Source organism: Amphiprion ocellaris, chromosome 19, assembly GCF_022539595.1.
Source record: "Amphiprion ocellaris isolate individual 3 ecotype Okinawa chromosome 19, ASM2253959v1, whole genome shotgun sequence".
NCBI lineage: Eukaryota > Metazoa > Chordata > Actinopteri > Pomacentridae > Amphiprion > Amphiprion ocellaris.
The window spans coordinates 7233428-7249999 of record NC_072784.1 but is presented as its reverse complement, the minus strand read 5'-3'; the positions used below and the strand labels follow the sequence as shown (position 1 = coordinate 7249999).

The following is a 16572-nucleotide window of genomic DNA, read 5'->3' as shown; positions in this document are numbered from 1 at the left end:
ATTAGGGTCAATATATAATTGTGGGACTTTTTGTATCATAGTTGACATTTTTGCTGTTTTCAGGCCTAAAATCAACATGGCTGCCTATAACCAAACACCACATGGGATTTTTACAGAAAGATTCTTCTAAATATTATATATACAATTGAGTAAAATTTAAATTGAAAGTTATTTATAAAAATATTGTAGTAAACCTGTTGACATGCCATAAATCCACACTTGACTCACACACTACTTTATATTAAATAACTCAGAAAGCCTTGGAGTCTGGCCAGTCTTTTCTTCAGGAGGAAATGACATCATGTGGAGCAGGTCATGTGATCTGGAATTAACACACTTCCTTGAGAGGTGTTTTTGTAATGGGGAACTTAGTTGAAAGTGATTTCTCGGTCACAATTTGTTATTTTCCATATAAAATTTGATATTTTGCCAAAAAAGAAACATCTGTCATGATTATCTCAACTTAATAAAAAGAACACAATCAAAACTATTTCTGAAAAAGCTCATTTTATTGTTGTTTAGCTAATTATAAGGTGGTTGTTATCCAATTCCGAAAGTTATTTAGTTGACTTTTTTAATACTTCCATATTATTATGGAATGTGTGAAGACATGATCATAATGAACATAAAAACATTAGTTTTTTTAACTTTTAAAAAAAATGTATGCAAGATTTATCCCATGGACTTCAAAAACAACTCAATTATATATTGGCACATTAATAGATTATCCAGATATTTGGGGATTAGTTCAATAATCAAAACTACTAATCAATTAAATGATTAATCGCTCCAATTGTCATGCATGCTGCTTAGTACGTGTTTCCTTAAATTAAAAAATATATATCCAATCATCTTTCTAGTGGAATCATGTAAAGTAGATAAGATAAGCTTTATTGTCATTATACAGTGTACAAAGAAATTCCAGAAGTAGTAATAAAATCTCAACATGTGAAGTTGCAAAATGGTCTAACATGTTCTGAGTCACTGTAGTATTTGAAAGTTATATCCTTCTGTTCCTGGCAGACTCAGTCTTCTCTCTGTGACATTTTTTTAAAATCTAATATTCTTTCACCCACTCTCTCTGTTCCTGCATGCACCTGTGCAGGACAAAGCAGGTGTGTCAGCATCCACCTGTTGAAGTGGGTCAGTCAACCTTGCAGTCGGATCCGGTGCACCGTTAACTGCGCAGTAGTTATTAAGCCATTACAAATGTAATCAACTCTGTCTTATTTTGTTTTCTGGGAGGGAGGGGGGTAACTCAAGCTGGAATAGGGCTGATAATAACAGGATATTGATTGATTCCCATTTATTTTTCCGACCCTAAAGGGAGGGTAGAGGAGCGGGTCCAGCATAAAATGACTCAACGGGGATTCACAGTCTGACTCTGTTATGGTTTGAACCCACATTTATTATTTTAAAGCATTAGATCACTCCTCTGTGACAAAGATAGCCCAGTGTGATCCAAAATGAAACAAATTGATGACATATAACTGAGCTCTTACAGTCATTCATTCACATTCACTGGTAAACATCCTGATCCACAATCAGAACATCAAGTCACCTTTAAATAGGTAATAAAAATGAATAATCCCTCTACTATCTTTTCCTTTAATCCTGTGTTTTTAATCAAATCCAGCAGCTGTGTTACAATGAAATCAGTCCCCCCGCCTCACCCTTCTTGAATGCCTGTGAATCCTGTGTTTGTGCTCATACCACTAAAATTCCTATTCTTTTATTTTTGTCTTGTCTTTCTTGAAGTTACTGATTGTGTGTGTGTGTGTGTGTGTGTGTGTGTGTGTGTGTGTGTGTGTGTGTGTGTGTGTGTGTGTGTGTGTGTGTGTGTGTGTGTGTGTGTGTGTGTGTGTGTGTGTGTGTGTGTGTGTGTGTGTGTGTGTGTGTGTGTGTGTGTGAAGAGTTGCCAAGAACTTTCACTGCAGCTGGGGAGGGATGTTGTGTGAGTGCGCTATGTGCGTATATGAATGTGTTTACATGAGATGGGAGCCTATGAGCATCTGCATAAGTGTGCGTGTGTGTGTGCGTGCACTTGTGTGTGTGTGTGTGTGTATGTGTGTTGCTACCTTAATGAATGGCCCATTGTGCGTTCTGCTTCATATCTCCACTGGCGAGCCAGAGGAAAGAATCTAGTTACTTCAATTGTGTGAGAGGGAACATCTAAAGGAAATTGATACATGGGGGTTGAGGTGGGGTGTGGGTGGAAAGGCTGTGGCGGTGTCAGAGTGGGTAGGGGGGTTCTGGGGTAAGGGTCCCAGGTGAGACGGAGAGAAGGAGGGTTTAGTTACCCGTGGCTGATCTCTGCTGGTATTCTGTAATCATCCTTCCACATACTTTGCAGACTTGGCTGGATGCATGCCTTCTATTTTCACTCTCAGAGGGCAGTTGGGATTCAGACCAGTGTGTTCATCAGACGTGTGTGTTTGTGGTCTCTGACATTTATTTTATTCCTTTACTGTCACCTCTTTTCAGCCAATGAATCATATATTAGATGGGCGGGACTCATCACTCTGGAAACCCAGAAAATGGAGGAGAAGCTTCAAACATGTAGTGAAAGACTACTATTTTAACCCAAAATGTAATATTTTTCCAACACTAATCATGTAGTTTTAGTGCTCAAACCTAATAAAACAACAAGTGAAAGTAAAATCAATTCTTAAAAGGTGTTTTGGACATGTTTCCCAGCATTAGACGCTTTTTGGGTGTGCGACTAGACACTGTCAAGATAGAAGATTGACAGAAAACAGGAAACTATTGCAGGTTGCTCCCGACTACAACCATGCAAGCATTACCTGCACCTGATTGGACAAACGCTTCTTTTGTGGATTGTCTCCTCCTGGATTTCAAGCTGGATCCACAAACAGCTAGTTTGAAAGCTTTTCTGGAGTTTACAGAGACATTGAATGGACATGATGGCTCATATGGACACTGACAATAAGAGTAGATCCACTAGATGCATGCCCTAGTCTCCTGGGTGAAAGTCCTGTTGACAGAAGCCTCCATCTCCCCCTCCTACATCCTTATATTTACTGTGTGGGTTCTTCAAGCTGGAAGCATTTTCTACTATATAATTTACCTTTCAGGGAGAAAATGTGTTTCTTTGAAGACGTAATGCAGTTTAGCTGTAGAGACGATGTTGGTATACAGGTAGAAACGTTAGCTAAGAATTGCAGTGGACACATATTAGTGCACGTTTAGCAGAGCAAGGCCACAGTCGATCATTTTGCAGTCTTTCGTGTTGTCTGTGGTGTTTACTTCACAATGAGACTTTTGTAACAAAGGCCTGGAGTTAGAATTTAACACAGTCCCTCCTCCTGGGTAACATCAGGACTCTGGTCAAACTGCAAGTATGAGGAGAAAACACTGTTGCTTCAAAGTTCAAAAAATAGAAATATGAAGAGGTAGTTTAAAGACGTGCTGCCCTACCAAGACACTTCTAAATCACTGCTTTCAGATGGCCATTACAAGAACTAAGACGAATATTGTTGTTGGTTTAAATGATACAAAATAAACAACAATGGACAACAAAATTAGCTTATGGCATAAAGAATTTACATAGATGGATCTTAGTACTTGTTAGCGGGCATAAGCTTAACCAAGTGGTTGTTTTTTTCAAGAAAAGAATGAAAGCTTTAGAACATTTTCTCTGTTGGACTATTACAATAACAATAGTGTGCATTGCTAGTGATTCATTTGTGACACTTTGGTGCATTAGTTTCCAGTGTTTAACACTTTAGTGTCTTAATATCCAGTTTTTGACACTTTAGGCACTAATTTATCCAATTTTTCCACTGTTTTGTGTCGTCGTAGCCATGTTTTTTAATGCTGTGATGTGTCAATATTCAGTTTTTGACAGTTTTGTGACTTCATATCCAGTTGCTGACAATTTAGGCACTAATCTATCCAATTGTTCACCATTTTGTGTGATTGTAGCCATGTTTTTTAATGTTGTGATGTGTTAATATCCATGTTTTTGACAGTTTAGTGACTTAATATCCATTTGTTTGACACTTTAAGCACTGATTTATCCAATTTTTCACTGTTTTGTGTCATTGTAGTCATGTTTTTTTAATGTTGTGATGTTTTAATATCCAGGTTTTTGACCATTTGGTGATTTAATATGCAGTTTTTGACACTTTAGGCACTACTTTATCCAATTTTTCACTGTTTTGTTTCATTGTAGCCATGTTTTTTTCCAGGTTTTTGACAGTTTGGTGACTTTATATCTAGTTTTTGACACTTTATATCAGAAAATCAAAATACAGTTGCAGAATTTTAGAGTAATGGGATTGCTGTCAAAGCCATGATGACGGACAAAGTAAATGCCTGTTTGATGAAAAGAATTTCAATAATAATTTAGAAGAACGTCTTTACAATGATTTATTATGCCAGAAAAGCTGTAGTTTTACTGTTTTACATACGTTTAGCTACAGATGTACCGAGCAGCAGATAAGCTTTACACCCTTTTGTGGCAACCAAGAGCAGCTCGTACAACTGGGAGTTGCTCGGTCCGGCTGCAGCTGTGACTGCAACAAGAAGCAAAAGGGGAAAAAGGAGGGATGATGCAGGAGGAATAACAGAAAGAGAAACCTCAATGGTGCCTTGTGTCACTTGCAACTGTCCTTGGCCTCTTTCTCAAAGCAAAATCAGTGACATTATTTGTTTTTGTCCTTGAAGATAGATAAAATATGTGTGTTTTTTCATTTTTTTTCTTGGCACACACATCCCTATACATATACACAGATTTCATGGCATAATTTGGAAACTCCCAAACAGCCCATGTAGGATGTAGGACGAGGGGACATGCTTGAAAAATGATAATTGGGCGGAATGAGAGGCGAGGGATGTGGAGATTGAGTCATTTGCAGGAAAATGTAGAAAATGATGTTCAAGAATTCAGATGGGAACAAGGCTTTCCTTTGTTTGAATGCTTCTGCTGCATGTCTGGCTGGTTGCTGTTTGGGACATCATCACACAGCGATGATGTGCTTCTCTGTTCAGTTTTAATGAACAGACTGTTTCCCCCCTGGTCACAAAACTAAATTCTTATCAAACAATTAATCCAGCTTGACATCCTGGTGGCTGAGCACAACAAATTGTGACATACTTCTTGGAAAGTACATTTACTCAGTTACCCTGCTTTTATCGTATAATCCTGTGAGTTTGACTGAGAAAATTCTGGATTTTGGTTGATTTTTTGTGAATGTTCTTAAGAAACATTTTTAACATTTCTTTTTTTCCACCAAAAAATGTTCAAAGATTTCCCAAAAATGTTGAAAATGTGGACATCAGAAGTTTCACTGTGAATTTTTTTTTCTCCACATGTTCAAACTTTAAAACGGGTCAATTTTGACCCGCAGGACGACACGAGAGTTAATATTTAGCCTACCCTCTCAAACTACAGCCTCCATAAGTCCATTTTCTTTCACTTGTATGGGCAGGAGTGGCAACACGTAGCAACAAAGTTTTCCTGTTCCTCCTTAGGGATCCCGAGCTGTTCCCAGGCCAGCTGAGATATGTAAACACCTCAGCAAGTTCTTGGTCTACCCTGGGGTCTCCTCCCAGTTCAATGTGCAAAGAAAACCTTTGTAGCAAGGCGCACAAGAGATTCCCAAATCACCTCAGCTGGTTCTTTTTGATGCAAAGACGCAGGAATTCTCATTGAAGCTGCCTCCGAATGTCCAAGCTCCTCAACTTATCTCTAATGGTAGGGAACAGTCTATTTCCCAATATCGCACATGTGATAGGCGTGTCAGTAGCAGGACACTAGCAGTTCATGACAGGTGCTTTACCTTCAAGTCCTGTAGAGGCGTCAGACCAACATGGCGGCTCGGTCGCAAAGCTTTCTCTTGTATTCTGAAAACAGTTCAGTGAAAAACTTTTCTGAAAGCATTTGAGGCAAGAAATAAGCTGTGGAGTTGCTGAATCTGTCCTCATTTTAGTTTAACAATGGCTAGTGAGGGTTGGAGCACAGATCAGCTGGTAAATTAAAAGCTTTGCCTTCTTGTCCTCCACTGCCTTTAGTCCGGAAGAAATGCCTGCATCACTACTGACGTTGCACCAAGCTATCTGTCCATCTCACTCTCCATTTTCGTGTCACTCTTGAACAAAATCTGGAGATACTTAAATTTCTTTGTTTGGGGCAGCAACTCAACTCCAACCCAGATGGAGCAATCCACTGGTTTCAGAGACCCATTCCAGAAAAACAGTGGACTAGCTCCATACCCTCATGGAGTTGCTGAAGACGTCATTAGAGTTTGACCATCCATTTCATCCACTATTTTGAGGATTTGGCGAAAGCCAACAACTTCGTCCACTAGAGAATCCTATAGGGTGTACAAGGCCATTACTATGAGCTATCCAGTCTTTGAAAAACTAAAACGAGAACTGCTTTCAAATTTTTGGCACAAAGTCAGACACATTTTTCAGTGGGTGTTGGACTACGAAAAGGTTGCTCCTTGTCTCCCATCCTGTTTGTCATAGTCATGGGTGGGATCCTGAGGTGCAACCGGGGTGAGGAGGGCATCCGGTTTGGGAACCTCAGACTTCATCAAGCCACGACCTTCAGCTCGCACTGGGACGGTTTTACAACCTCAAAATCCCCATAAAGTTGAATTATTGCCTCTCCCAAGCAGCTTGAACATAAATTGGACATTCTTTCATGAAAGTAGATTTCATTGCAGCGCTGTTATATTAGACTGCATTGGATTTAGCTGGCATTTGCCGTCTTTTCAGCGGAAACTTCCCAGCTTTGGTCATTGTTGTCAACTCAAGGTTTGATAATGCTTCATTCGTGGTTGTATCTTTCTGTACCAATATGGATAGTCTTGAATAAGAACAAACAGGGTAATCATTGCTTTAAGGCAGTTTTTCCTGATTAGTCATACATACAAGTGGGCTAGAAATTTCTTAATAAGATTGTTTTGTTGGGTACATCTGGTTAGCATCACAGCTGGAGAGGAAGTAGGTCACTTTCAAGCTATTTTTTTCCATCATTTTGTCACTGTTCTATTGAAAAGTTGGTCAGAGTATCGCGCATCTTTACATTTTCCATTTTCCGAGGCTGCCTAATTATTTCATTCAAAGCAGAACAACATGATTTCAGAAGGTTTTGGTATCTTACTAGTATCAGTCACTGAGGGCTTATTGGAAGCACCTTTCACCGTCACTGTGTTGTCCAGTTCTGAGAGCGGACATGATCTGGATTTCCCCCTTTTTTAGGCTTATTGGACCATAACTTGTTTTGATGCAAGAGGGAAAACCAGAGTTAGGGAGAGGAGGAAGAGGGGTGATGCTTCTCAAGAGGAGATATGAAAAAGAAGGAGGATAAAAAAAGTCATTTTCCAATCATGAGTTTTTCTCGGAACATTGAATTAAGCAGCGTGAACGGGAGGGGGCCTCGAGGGTCTGGGGGTGGCTGGCTGCAAAGCTGCCTGAATGAAAGGGTCCGTTGTTTGACGCTGGGAGAGGGAGATGAAAGGGGAGAGGGAGATGGCGAGTTTGTCGGGCATCAGTCCCCTCTCCTATCGCCTTCTCACCCTGCGGCCCTCCCTCACTCAGCCCATGTGAGCGAGAGTTCAAACGCAGGGCCTACAGCTGCTCGCATAGACCGACACACACACATGGAAGTTCACATGGGTGTCCACATGCACACAAACACACACACTTAGCTGAAACATATAAAAGATGCACCAACTAGATGGAGAAATGGGAATCGGATATGTGTGCTGCACACTCAGCTGTTTACATGCATACACAGATCCACAAACGGTCCACCTATAGGTGCTCAACAGAAAAACAACCAAAGATCTGATGTTCTGTAGATAACAAATCAAGCTTAAAAACTCGAAAAATGACCAAGTTTCAGGTCATTGTAGGAAAATTTAACTCTGTTATGAATATTTTTGAGTCATTTTGGGCAAGTTTTAAAACATTATAGACAGTTTTTGACTACTTTTGGACAAGTTTTTAGCATTTTAGGCCATTTTTGGCAATTTTGAGTCAATTTAAACAACTTTAAAAGCATTTTAAACAGATTTAAACTAATTTTAGGCAAGTTTCAGGTCATTTGGGGCAAATTTAACTCTTAGGAATATTTTTGAGTCATTTTGGACAAGTTTCAAAGCATTTTAGACAGTTTTTTAACAACTTTTGGACAAGTTTAAAGTCATTTTAGACAGTTTTTGACTACTTTTGGACAGCATTTTAGGCAAATTTAACTGATCTTGGACACGATTCAAGGCATTTTTGGCCATTTTGAGTCAATTTAAACAATTGAAAAGCATTTTTTAAAAGATTTAAACTGATTCTAGGCAAGTTTCAGGTCATTTTGGGCAAATTTAACTCTGTCAGGAATATTTTTGTGTTTTTGTAAAAAGGAAAAAGGCAGCTAAAACAAAGATTGTAGTCGGACCGTGGAGGCTGTCGCAGTAGAAAACTTAAATGAAAAATGAAAAAATAAGTGCAATTGGTTTCTCTGTCACCACAAACCTGATTTAAAAAAAAACAACAACCCAGGAGTGGAGGAAGACTCCCCCAGCCTCGGATCTGCACCGATCTGAGGGTTGGTACACTCCAAACATATAAAATAAAACCGATAAGCAGAGTGCATATTTATGACCAGCAAAGTACCATATGCTGGTCCAAATGAGCTCTAATTGTGAGTTTGTCATTTCTGATGTTATGGAGTTGGACCATATCACATTATGCAGCTGTTTCTGTTTTGTGTCCACCTTTGTTTTCTTCCTACAACAGTCAAAAGTTAGTGCGTGAGTACAGATGAAGCTGCTGTTTCTGGGTCACATTGCTGTTTTGGAAGTGCTGCTTCTAAACTGCTGCAAATCGTGACGCATGCCCAGTTTAAATTAGCGTGAGCGATGAACATTTAGTTTCTGACCTGTGTGTTTTTTCCCCTGTGAACATGTCCATGTGGTGTTTTTCAAATTCCAGATGATGCATCACGAGCAAAATAAGCAGCCATTTCTGAGTATTTCCTACCCAATGACCGTCTCACAAACACTTTCAGGATTTCATACATAAACTTCAGGAACTAATCATGTCAGTCTGCAGGGTGGGGCTTTCTGTGTCATTATTCCTCCTCCAGTATTTTCCCTCCAACATTACAGCTTGCTTTTGAGAGTGATTTTACAGTGTTTGAGCAGAGTTTCAGGTGAGCTGGTGTGCTTGAGCTGCAGCAAATAGGGAGAAAAGGATGGTGATAAAGGCAGTGGGCTTAACTCTTTTAAGGACACTCATTGAAATACTTTGAAATTCAACCCTAGAGTGTTATTGGAGGATATAAGACTTATTTACTTTTGTGACATTTTTCAAAATTTAAATTTTCATGTTGAAATTCAACGTCATTGATGTTACCATATATGGTTCCTTGCCTGTTAATGGTTTAAAAAAAAAACAAAATAAAAAACATTCCAAGAAATGTATATATCATCACTTAGCACAACTGCTCAACCGTAAAATGTGTGAGTTTCGTAAACTAGTTAGTGGTTAGTTTTGACGTTTCAACCGAAAACGTGGAAGAGGACCGAACCACAAGTCCATCTTTTTCCAACTTTGGAGAAAAGAGAAAGTTTGATACGTTCCAGGCCTCTGGTGATTGGTCGAATGCCACGATGTAATGTGATGTAACGTAGTGTGATCTTCGCTGATTGGCTGGGTGAAAACCACATGCTTCTCGACCTCACTGAGAGGCAGATATTTAACCCTTATGTTGTCCTGAGGGTCAAAATTGACTCGTTTTAAAGTTTGAAAATGTGGAAAAAAATATATTTTCACAGTGAAACGTCTGATGTCCACATTTTGAACATTTCTGGGAAATCTTTGAACATTTTTTGGTGGAAAAAAAGAAATGTTAAAAATGTTTCTTAAGAACATTCACGAAAAAATCAACAAAAATCCAGCAAATTTCACTGGATTTTGGTGATTTTTTTTTTGTGAATGTTCTTAAGATAATGCCCTACACAGACTGTGAGAAAGGCCTGATGATTAAATGTTGAAGTGAAGGCATAACAGATCCAAGCATGGCAGAATCAGAAACAGCAAATACATTTTTAAAAAGACACAACAAGACAGTAGGAGCACACAGATTCAGGACTAAAGACAAAAATGAATAAAATGTAAACACTAGTGAAGAGCTTTAAAAGGGGTCCGGCAGTGACACAGTGCATTAGTGCCTCGAGGAAAGATGGAAAAGAGAGAGGAACTGGAATCCCAGGAGAGAGATGGATATATGGAAATGACCACAACGTGATGGATACTCGCTGGCACAGACAGACACACACACACATCCCGTAATTAGCATGCTAACAGGCAGTTAAATGTCCCACACAAAGGCTCACTGTTGGGCCTCAGATGCTCACTTTGGACACAATGCACAATAGGAGTCAGTGGGAGCCCCCAAATCACCCTAATAACCGACGTAGCCCAGCACGACTTCTCCTCTTTTACCACGCCACCGATCACACTCATTCACTCACTCACTGACTCGCTAATGAAAAGCTGATAGCCTCGAGGCCTGAGGTTACCGAGCAGCTTGCCCCTTCATCCTCGTTCCCCTCTTTTCATCTTTTCTTCCACCGACAGAAATGCCCCTTGAGGTTCAGAGGTCCAACAAGTGGGCTGTTTTTTGCCGTCAGGATTCATGGGCATGGGAATGGCTTCAGACAGACACACAGGGATGGAGGATATGTAATTAGGGAAAGATCCAGTTGGGGAATTTGGCCACTCAATGCCTTGCAAAATAGGATGTTTATTGAAATACAGGCTTGGACCTATGCACATCATAGTCTTTGAAAGGTGCTTTTGAAAGCATTTAGAAACATTCAGTGAGGAAAATACTGGAAAATCCTGCAGTAAAAGTTACTATTCCAGCAGTTCCAACAACTGCCTACACTGTAAAATAAACCCAAAAAAGGAAGACAGACGAATAAAAAAGAGAGTCTAAGACAAGGGTGCCAAACATGCAGCCCGCGGGCCAAAACCGGCCCTCCAGAGGGTCCAATCCGGCCCACGGGACTTTGCAGTGTTAAAATTACAGAGAAGACATTAACTGCAAATTGTAAATTTGTAAAAGTGTAAATTTAAAATAATTCCTACACCATGACAAGTTGTTTTGATCATAAAGTAAAATACTGTATTATTCATTGTTCTTTTGTCGTTTTGTGTCTCATGTTTGAAATATTTTGTCTTGTTTTTGTTGTTTTGTTTCTCGTTTTTGTCGTTTTGTTTTTCCTTTTTGTCTCGCTTGTGTTTTTTGTCTTGATTTTATCATTTGGTGTTTCACTTTATTTGTAGCTTTGTGTATTTTTATTATACTTTTATTATATTTTATTATAATTTTGTCGTTTTGTGTTTTTTTTGCCTGGCTTGTGGTATTTGTCAATTTTTTTGTCATTTTGTTTCTCGCTTTTGTCGTTTTTTTGTCTCGTTTGTGTCCATTTTTTTGTCCCTTTGTAACTTGTTTTGTCAAATTTTGTCTCTTTTTTGTTTTATTTCGTGTTGTTTGTCTCATTTTAGCAATATTTTGTCTTGTTTTTGTTGTTTTTTTGTCTTTTTTTGTCTTTTTTGTCAGATTTTTGTCGTTTTGATCAAAAAGTAAAATACCAGATTGTTCAGTTCCAGATACCTGTGACTGAATGTTTTGTGTCTTTGCAGACACTCTGTGATCTGTAAATTGTAATGTGCAAATAATAAACTGAGGCATAATGTTGTTGAAATTGAATCCATTTATCTTAAGAAATTTCAGGTTGTTCAACATGTTTTGTAAAAAGATAATTCCTTGAATATGTCTTTTTTTGCACTAAAACAAACCAAAAATCTGGAGTCGTGGTTATTTATAGGTTTTCATGATAATTTTTTACTGGTCTGGCCCACTGAAGATCAAATTAGGCTGAATGTGGCCCCTGAACTAAAATTAATTTGACACCTCTGGTCTAAGAGATAGTCGGGCATTGAATGCAATAAAACAACTTTTAGTAATGTCAAAGGGCTCTCCTAGAACTGGAGTTAATTTGTTAAGTGTTATATCCGGAGCCAAGAGTGGGAAGAAAGCAAGCAAAAGCTGATTAACTGGCTTTGATATCACTCTCTCTTTATGTATAATTTGCTTAGATGATGGTTTGTTATTCAAGATTCAAGATTGTAGAATGAATTTACACATCTTGTCCCTTCATGCTACTCACGAAAAAGACAAATAACTTCCAGAATTAATTATCAGTAATCAAACAACTTTCATGGTGATGTGGAAGATGAATTCAGTAATCTCACATTCAGCCTCATATGTCGTATAATGCAGTTCTTTCAGCTGACACTCTAGCGGTTTTGGGAGCAAGTAAAGATAAAACAGAAAGATATCTTTCAATCTGATATGCGCTTATAAAGTCAAGAAGTAGGACATAAGGCATCAGTGTTTTATTCGGTTTCTGTTTAAGGATTATATAATTTTACAAAGACACAGAAAAACTCTTTAAAAACTCTTGTCTTTACTATCTGCCGACCAGCTCCATGGAATCTTCTAGCAATGGTGATGCAATTTTCCCAAGAAAACTGTTGTTTTGACACATGGAAATCTGTTATCTGGACAAAAGCCTGCTCTGGGGCAGGTTATGTGTGCCCCAGAGCAGGTTGAACCTGAAAGCACCTCAATAACCCCAAATCCTGTTTCGTAGTGCAGGTCTATGGACAGGTAAACTGATGACTTAATTTCCCTGCAGTATTTAAATGTATTGTGGTGATTAGCTGGGTTGTGTAGGTGGATTTACCATGCAAGCAGAAAGTGGCTAAGCTGAATGTTGCTAATAGAACTTTCTGGCAACTGCAGCCAAAGACTCATGGCTGTAGATGTTGGGAATTCAACTTCCTGTTTGTGTTCTTGTGTACAGTTGACCTTAAGCTGCAATAGAGCGTGAAGCCCATGCGTATTCCTGGACTTTTGTTGTGACTCAGTCCACCTGATAAGGGCCAGTGATGATCAGACAGCTTTGTCACACATAGTCAAAAATCAATTCTGGATCAAAACTTGAGTCTTCAAAAAGTTTCAAGAAAGCGTCTCCAAGCAGTCTTCAGAGTCTTATGTGAATAATGTTTATTCAATACAGAGGCCCTAAGAACAAACATGAGCAAAATCTCGAGAGTTTAACTAACTACACAAAGTGTTACATCATCTTTGATACCTATACAAATTCCTTTTACACACTCCTCTTCCGTTCTGGAAAGCCACAACCCATCATCTTAAGACCCAATCAAAATGTATATGATGTAATCTTACCAAAAGTTAGACCACCTCTTCTTTTTTATTTCTGCTAGGTTGGCATTATTTCTGCTTGGCTCAGCATAACCTAGGTTTCAACTCCCGAGAGCAGACGTGGAGAGGGCATGAACTTCCTGTCTCATGCCTTATATGGGCTCCATAGGCTTCACTTGGGTTGCTGCTTTCCACAGGATTATTCACTGTACTCATAACTTCAGTTGACATGTTACGTCTTCCGATCTTAGCTTTGTTAGCTCCTAAATTTGATTTATACATCCTATTCATCTTACTTTATCATTTGTTCAATCTTAAAATGCCACAACACTTTAGGACAGGATACAGAGGGCGACGGGCTACAGGTAGAGGACTGTTTTCTGAAATTCTGGTGTTTTCTTACCTTCTCCAGAGTCCTGCCTGCACCACGTTTAAAATGAACTTCTAAGTTTTTGGGTCAGACCGAGTCACAGCAACATACTGTGGCTTATTTGTATGATATTAGATTTTCTACGGGTTTAAATTACTTGAAACATTAATTTTGTGCAGTCCAGTAAGACTCAGAATGTGCTGACTTCTGGACACATCTGGTTTAAGCTGTAAAAAGCTGCCATAACTTAATCAGAGATCTATGAAGTCCCTGCCTTTCTATTTACCCACCAAACTATGTTGTGCTATACAATGGCAAGCAAATCAGGCCTCAAAGTTCAAATTGGAAACTGAGGAAGAGGAACAAGAATGATGCAGAAAGGCTCACCTTGCAAGTTCAGAGAAATGGTTCTTCAGGTTTGTGACATATGAAACCCTGGAAGTCTGATTCTGTGTTTTTGACAATGTCATCAGCACACTGCAGTTTCAAGGTGGAAATGATCAGCCATGATGTTGGCTGTTTATTTCGCTCATGATGTGTCTTCTAGCAGATGAAAACACCACATGGTAGCCATTCATTAGTTGCTGCAGTAATTGATATTATTTTCACCTTGTGTGTCATCATGGTAAACGTCTTCCTGTAGACACCTACTGAAACTACCACAAAGACAGTTTTGAGTACATTGGCAGGTGTTTCTAGAGACTGGTGACAAATTAAAAGAAGTACATGAATGGAGAATCACAACATTAACATCCAATCATCCTTTGTATTATGTAAAAAAAATACTGAGCAAGCCCAATTGATTCTGACTTGATATCAAGGCGGCAAGAAGAAAGGATCTGAGTGACCTTGAAAATTGTCCATTACTGTGGAACAAATGGCAGGAGCTTCAGTCACAAAGACTGCTGGCATCTGCATTTAGATCTAAGAGAGACATCAGTAAATAGGGTCAGAAGCTGTGGTTGGCATTTGATGGATTTGATACTTGTGCATTAGTGCGATATGCAAAGTGAAAGAGAAAAACAACTTTTCCTCAAATGACTGAGAATATCAGTACAGAATGTGATCAGAGCCGCAGCAAGAGCAGATAATAGCGATATTAAGGCAACGATAGAGTCTATAAATCCTCATTACAAAGATCAATGAATATCTTGTGAAAGAAGGATGTTTATCCCTCCAGTAGAGTTCCAGAGATTTAGGAAATCAATGCCTAGGAGCACCAAAGCTGTCCTTACAGCACATGGCAAGGCCTTACTAAGGTACTTTGTGTTGTTTTTTCCTTAAATTTGTACCCATGCATATGCCTCTGGACAGATTTTTGTCAACATAATAAAGTCACAGTCATGCAAGATGCAGACACTAAACCTTTATTGTGTGGTTGAGTGTAATAAAGTGTGAGTTTGATGCTAGAAGTGAAGTACTAAGCAGTCGTCATGGGTTGAAATGCCAACATGCTGACAGGCATGGCAGCTGGTGCGACCCCAAGATCACAAGATGGTCTCCGGTTCTGTTTTGTATTTCCCCTGCTTCTGGTTAAATTAAATTTTTCTTGTCAAACTTGTTTTATGCACCAGTAAAAATGATAGAAATGCTCCTATTAATCCGAGGATATCTCATGTCCTCTCTTCAAACTCAGAACACAACTTCCACCAACATGTACGTTAAGGTTCAAAAAATACATTTTTTGTATTAACCCTCGTGTTGTTCATCGGGTCAAAATTGACCCGTTTTAAAGTTTGAAAATGTGGGAAAAAATATATTTTCACAGTGAAACTTCTGATGTCCACATTTTCAACATTTTTGGGAAATCTTTGAACATTTTTTTGGTGGAAAAAAAGAAATGTTAAAAATGTTTCTTAAGAACATTCACATAAAAATTAACCAAAATCTAGTGAATTTTGCTGGATTTTGGTTGATTTTTTTTGTGAATGTTCTTAAAGAAAATAGTAGAAGTTTTACTGATATATATGTAATCACTTTAGATATTTTTAGGATTTTTTGGAAGATTTTTACCATTTTTTGGGAAAATGTTTACAAGAATTTCCTTGCCAAATGTGGGGGATTTTAAAAAAAAAAAACTGTTAAGGGGATCTTTGAAGGAATTATTGGAATTTTCTTTGTGAAGGTTTTGCAAATTTTCAGAAATTTGGGGATTTTTTTTTTTTTTCAGAATTTTTGGATTTTTTTCAGACAAGGAAACAATATTTTTTGGTGCCCGTAATTGAGAACAACAGGAGGGTTAAAAGAAGCACTTTTCCTTTACAAGAAAAACTGAAATATCAACACCCTTATAAAATAATAGCTGAAGTAATTTTTTCAGGCTTTTCAGGAAACACAAAAAATTGAACCACACCACACTGAATTATTATTATTACTGAACTATTATTTTAGGAAGGTGACGATATGCTGAAATTTGAGTCCCTTTTCGAACTGCTCATGATGATGTTTCTGCGGCATCTCCTGTGAAATGACACACCCAGTTTGTTTATTTGTTATCTTTCTTCCTGCTGGGGCCTCTTGCCGGGTCCTCATTGTAAATGAGAAATTATTCTCAAGTGATCTTATCTGGTAAAATAAAGTTAGCCTTCCCCCCTCCCCAAATTTTTTTTCAGGTTTTTTTCAAGTTTTTTCCATGTGGGATATTTAAATTTTATTGTTTTTTTTCCCTCCAAACTGTCAGGAATTAAGGTTCAGCCTTAGTTTCAAAGCAAACTGAGGCTGAAAATTAATTCCTTCATTGAAACATGCAGTTCACCACTAGAGGGAACACATGGTTCAGTGTTTTCTGACACTTTCATTGAAATGACTCCAGAGGCATCTAGTGGCTCTGGATAGGAACGACAAACTGTACAGATGAGCTTTAACAAAGCTTCTGTTTGCGTCTGTGGACTCAGAACAGCATTGCACACATCATTTATTTCATGTTTGTTTT

The 16572-nt window shown here is 38.5% G+C and overlaps 1 long non-coding RNA gene across 1 annotated transcript in view; it reads left to right on the top strand.

Annotated features, from left to right (window-relative positions):
• The window catches only part of LOC111580806 (uncharacterized), a 31841-nt gene that overhangs the window by 2160 nt on the left and 13109 nt on the right, over positions 1 to 16572 (top strand). The window lies entirely within an intron of this gene.